This window comes from Chrysochloris asiatica, unplaced genomic scaffold, assembly GCF_000296735.1.
Source record: "Chrysochloris asiatica unplaced genomic scaffold, ChrAsi1.0 scaffold00073, whole genome shotgun sequence".
Taxonomy (NCBI): domain Eukaryota; kingdom Metazoa; phylum Chordata; class Mammalia; order Afrosoricida; family Chrysochloridae; genus Chrysochloris; species Chrysochloris asiatica.
In genome coordinates this window covers 6430052-6436438 of record NW_006408591.1, presented here as the reverse complement: position 1 = coordinate 6436438, position 6387 = coordinate 6430052, and positions in this window count along the sequence as shown.

Below are 6387 nucleotides of genomic sequence, written 5' to 3'. Positions count from 1 at the left end.
ATGTAATGAAACAAGCTATATGAATTGTTGAATGTGAAGCTGATGATGTGCCCTGTAAACTTTCACTCAATCCAAAATAAAAACATTTAATTAAACAAACAAACAAACAAACAAACAAAAAAGTGGATAATTGTTACCATGACTTTTGAGATTGTCACAACTGTAAAAGTAGATGTTTTGTGACAAAAAGAGGGGAGCAGTTAATCTTATAATTAAGGAATAGAGGACCAACTGTAGGACCATCAAGGGAGATGAACATAAGTCAAATGTGGAACTCCATCCAGAAAAGCAGCGACACCAGAGATGGAGGCGGACATGATGACATGGAGAGATACAACAGCTGAGGACTCCCAACTCATGGAAAGAGAAATGCTGTATGCTGGCAGAGAGAAAGCAGGCTTGCAGAATGGTTCTTTAAATGAATATATATTCCTGAGTGGTTTTGTGTAGGTTAATTTTTTTTTTTTTTTTTTTAGGCTAAACTATGACCCACAAATGTGCTGCTGTCCTCACTTCTTATTAAAATGTGGATCTTCATCCTCAAAGGACTGCTTTCAGAAATCAAACAGGTGAAAGTCTGAGGAAGCAATATCATGGAAGATGCTTTAACACCTCCAAATGATGCTTTTGCAGAGTGTCAACATTATGGGCAGATTTGTGCTGACGTGCATTTTCATGTAAGATCACAAAGCCCTTGGATAATATCCTCTGCATTTAATTACAAATTTAAGCTTCAGTTCTCTAGTGAGCATGTCACTGTAAAGAGCACTGCTGATTAGTGAACCTTTTTTCTCATAGTGTTCCACTACTAGCCTTGGAGAATCCCAGAAAACTGTACGTACCAGGTTTCCGCTGATGGTTGGCTTCTGATGTTTCTTGATCTGTGATTGAGAATGTTTCCATTATATACACTGCCACTTACTTTCAGACTCCTAGTGAAGAAGCTATATCCCATCACCAGTAACTTTTTATTTATTTATTTTTGTAATAAATTTTTACCTTCCTTCAAGTCCAAATTTTGTTTGTGGATGTCCAAATAATTCTGTTTATGCTCCTGTGAATTGTTCAGTATCCATCTCACACAAAGTTTTTGAAACTCAAATCTGTTGTGGATTATTTCATAGGCAGTGCCATGGCTGATTTGCATATGATTTGCCATATAATTCATTGTCACTCCTCATCTATCAGACAGAATAATTTCATGTGCATGCTCAATGTTGTCATCAACTGTAGAAGATGACAGGTGGTTTAATATAACTGTTTAACTGAGTGAACTAATAGATTTCCTTAATATATAAACTAGCTTGTTATACATATTAAACTTGTTGCATCAGAAATAAGCCTGAGGTTTTACGTTTTGTGTATGTATGTGGACACTTCATTTCATTGTAAAACCTTTGGAAGAATGTATATCTATTAAGAATGGAAACATGGAAATGGAAAACATTGGGAAAGAGAAGAATCTGTTTCAATTTCTATTCTCTATATTTCATTATCAATACGTAATGAAAATTTATTGTTTTTTTTTTTTTTAAAGATACAACAAAATTGAAAAAAGAAGAAAAAGTATTTTCAGTAGTAATTTTTTTTTGTGGTTTCCTTTTAAAATGGCAGTACTGCTTCCAAATTTTGAAAATCATTAATGAATCCTTCAAATACATCATTGATGAATATTTCAAGTTTCAAAAGATGGCAATGTGGTGTATTGAAAATGAGACAATAGGCAGTATCAAAAGTTATTCTCTTGTTTCTCACCCTAATTTACTTACCTGGCCTCACATAAAACATAGGGCAATTTTGGTTCTCATTTTCATTAAATAAAGGATGAAAATGAACCTAGACATCTATTAGAAAGATTTTCCAAGCTTTGGTGATTTTTTTGGTTCTAGTTTATTTCACAAACGAAATAGTTTAATTTGGATACTAGCTACAAGCATAGAAAAGATGGCAATATTTATTTTCATTGATTTTCAAATTGCTGTACTTTTGTGGCAGCTGAAGAATAATGAGAAAAGACATATAGAAAAACATATTATTTCATTGATTAATTTATTTTCTGGCTAATGTTGTGCAATTAATATTGACACAATGCACAAAAGTAATTCAAATATTTTGTGTATTAATTTTTCTTGTATTATAGTTTTTAAATTCAATACCTATAATTCTTTTCTTTCCTCACTTCAAAAATGACTGATAATGTAAACTTGGAATACAGCAATTAAACCCTTTGGCATTCAATAAATTTGTTCCATTGTTTTCTTACCATGTTCTTGTTCAGGGAAATTTTGATAAAAGTATTTTGAACAAAAATATGAGCATATGCTGATTATTTTATTTTCTTTCATTTGTCACATGAAAATAATTTTATGTATCGATAATTAATTATACAAATAATTTCTGAATATTACTACTTTTTTGCTTATCTACTCATTATGTATACACAAATAATTGGTGTTAATGGCATCCAAAAGATGAGATTTATAATATTCAAATGTTTGTGTAATATGTTTTTTCCTAAAAATAAATATTACTGGAAAATAGTTCCAAAAATATGTTATCTCTAGTGTACAGATAATGAAGTGAATCTCTTAATATTATAATGATTTTCCCTAATTAGGTATATAATTTCATGACACCTGAGTCTCAGATTTTACAATAAAATGGAATTCATTTAATACATTATTTGTTGTTTTGTTTCCCTTCTTGGTCTTCTGTTTTCTAAAAGCATTATTCAAATTATGGCTGATAAACTATGAAGTTAAAATATTTCAAGTATTTGCAAGTTTCTCTCCATAATGTCACTGTCAGGGCAATAGGATGATGGGCGCAGAGCATAATAGCAGTACATACACAGTTTACAAATGTCATAATGCAATAGTGGGATGGATGCAAAATGGCCATAACAGCCATCTAGTTAGCTACTAACTTATGCATTGGAAGGGAATATTGTGTAGGCCTTTGTTATTCTCATGAACTGTTTCAAATCAGAACATTATCATCCTTAAGATGTCACTGGCCAATATTCAGCAGTTGATTACCAAGACTACTTTTCTAGACCTTCTTATACTAAAAATTCTACTGAATCCTTTTGAGCATCATTATTGTTGTTAGATGCCATTGAGTCAATACTGATTCGTAGAGACCTTAAGCACAGCAGAAAAAGAACACTGCCCAATCATGGATCAACCTCACAATTGTTGCAATGCTTGAGTCCATTGATGCTGCCACTTTGCCAATCCATATCACTGGGGGTCTTCCACTTTTTTTCTGATCCTCCACCTTACCAAACATTATATCCTTCTCTAGCTACTATCCCTCCTGACAATATGTCCAAAGTATGAGAGATGAAGTTTGGCCATCCTGGCCTTCAAGGAGCACTCTGGCTGCAATTCTTCCAACTCAGATCGGTTGGTTCTATGGGCAGTCGATGGCATTTTCAATATTCTTCTCCAAAAACACAACTCAAAAATATTAATTCTTCGATGGTATTCTTTATTCAATGTCCAGCTTTTACATGCGTATGAGGTTATTGAAAATACCATGGCTTGGGTAAGGCACACCTTAGTCTTCAAGCTGACATCTTTGATCTTCAACACTTTAAAAAGGTCTTGTGCAGCAGATTTACCTAACACAATACATCGTTTGATTTCTTGACTGCTGCTTCCATGAGTGTTGATAGTTGATGCAAGAAGAATGAAGTCCTTGACAACTTCAATCTTTTCTCCATTGAAAAGAATGTTTTTTATTGGTCCAATGGTGAGGGTTTTTTATTGCTTTGCATTGAGATGCAATCCATACGGAAGGCAGTGGTCTTTGATCTCCATCAGTAAATATTTTCAGTCTTCTTCACTTTCAGCAAGCAAGATTGTATCATCTGCATATCGCAGGTTGTTAATGAGTCTTCCTCCAATCCTGATGCCACATTTTTCTTCATAGAACCCAGCTTCTCAGATTATTTGCTCAGCATAAAGGTTGAATAAGTATGGTGAAGGATACAACCCTGTCTAACACTTCTCTTAATTTTAAACCATTCAGTGTTCCCATATTCTGTTCAAAAAACTGCCTCTTGGTCTAGGTAAAGATTGCTCATGAGCACAATTAAGTGTTCTGGAATACTCATACTTTGCAATGTTATCTATAGCTTGTCATGATCCAAACAATTGAAAGACTTTGTGTAGTCAATAAAGCACTGCTTTAGCCAAGATCCAACAGACATCAGAGATAGTATCCCTCATTCCATGGCCTTGTCTGAATCTGGCTTGAACTTCTGGAAGTTCTCTGTCAGTGTATGGTTGCAGCCATTTCTGTATTACCTTTAGTAAAAGTTTACTCATATGGGATATCAGAGCTATTGTCCGATAATTTTCAGATCCCATTGTGTTACCTCTCTTTGGAATGGGCATAAATATAGATCTCTTCCAATAAGTTGGCCAGATAGTTGTATTCCGAATTTCTTGGCATAAATGAGTGAGTGCCTCCCGTGCCACCTCACTTTCTTGAAATATTTCAATTTTTATTCTATCAATTCCTGGTGCCTTGTTCCTTGTAAATTCCCTCAATGCATCTTGGACTTCTTTCTTAGTATCACTGGCTCTTAATAATGTGTATTCCTTCCATTTTCTTTAGATACTTTCTGCATCATTCAATAATTTGCCCAGCGAATCCTTCAATAACGAAATTTGAGGCTTAAATTTTTTCTTCAGTTACCTCAGCTTGAGAAATGCCGATCATATTTTTTCCTTATGGTTTTCGGACTCCAGATTTTTGCACATTTTGTTGTAATATTTGGCTTTATCTTCTCGAGCTGATCTTTGAAATTTTCTGTTCAGCTCTTGGATCTCCTCATTTCTTCTGATTGCTTTAGCATTGCTACGCTGGAGAGCAAGCTTCAGTGTCTTTTCTGACATCCATTTTGACCTTTTACTTCTTTCTTGTCTTAATGACTTCTTGCTTTCTTTCTGTATGATGTCCTTGATGTCATACCACAACATTTCTGGTCTTCTGTCTTTTGTGTTTAATGTATCAAATCTGTTGTTCAGATGATCTCTAAATTCAGGTGGGATATATTCAAGGTCATATTTTGGTTCTCACTGACTTGTTTTCATTTTCTTCAGCTTCAGTTTGAATTTGCATATGAGCAATTGATGGTCTGTTCCACAATCTGCCCTTGTTTTGACTGATAATTTTGAGCTTTTTCATCGTCTCTTTCCACAGATTTAGTCAATTTGTTTTCTATGTATTCCATCTGACTAGGTCCATGTGTATAATTGTCTGTTATGCTGTCTAAAGAAGGTATTTGAAACAAACAAATCATAGTAGCATGCAAACTGCCAACAACAATCAGGTGGTGACTATCCATGACGTGTTGTATTGTTTGGGTTCAAATATGGGTCTTCCCTGTGAAATCAAGAATTTTACCATTGAATCACTCTTTCTTTGGATAATGGGAGCATAGTATAATATCTGTATTCAAACAGTCCCTAATCAATACACTGTTGCCACACACACAAACAAAAAAATAGAGCAGCTGATTGTCATATTAATAATATTGTTCAATGATTTCCACATTCTGTTGAGTCACCTCTCTTTATTGGATACTAATATGGATCTTTTCCAATCAGTTGGTTTGGTAGTGAGTATCTCCTGTGCTGCATCAGTTTGTCTTCATGAGCTGCCCTTTGAAATTTTCTGGTCAGCTTTTTTAAGTCCTCTATTCTATCATTTGTTTTTACATTTCTATGCTGGAGAACAAGTTGCAGAGACTCTTCTGACATTTATTTTTATCTTTTTCTTCTTTCTTGTCTTCTTAATGAATTTTCGCTTTCATCCATTTTGATGTTCTTGATGTATACCCATAACTTTTCAGCTTTTCGGCCACAACAAATCTATCCTTAAGAATATCTCTAAATTCAAGTGGGATACGTTTTACATCATATTTTGGCTCTCATGGACTTGTTTTAGTGTTCTTCATTTTTAGCTTTGCATATGAGCAATTGATGGTCTGTTGCACAGTCTGATTCTGGCCTTATATTTCTCCCTGTCTCTTTCCACAAATGTAGTAAAATTGTTATCTGTTACTGGAAAATGATATGCAAAAGATTGAAACAAGATCTTCACCTCACACCTTATACAAAAACCAACTCATCATGGATGAAAGACCTAAATGTGAGTCCCAGAATTATGAAGGCCATCAATGAAAAAATAGGGACAGATGTGAGGCCACTAATTCAGGGAATACACAGACTACAAAACATTTTGAAAACCACACAAACAAAAGTAGATAAAATAGATGAGTGACACATACTAAAAATTAAAAATTTATGTGCATCAAAAGACTTCACCAGAAGAGTAAAAAGGGAACCCACAGAATGGGAAAAAATCTTTTGC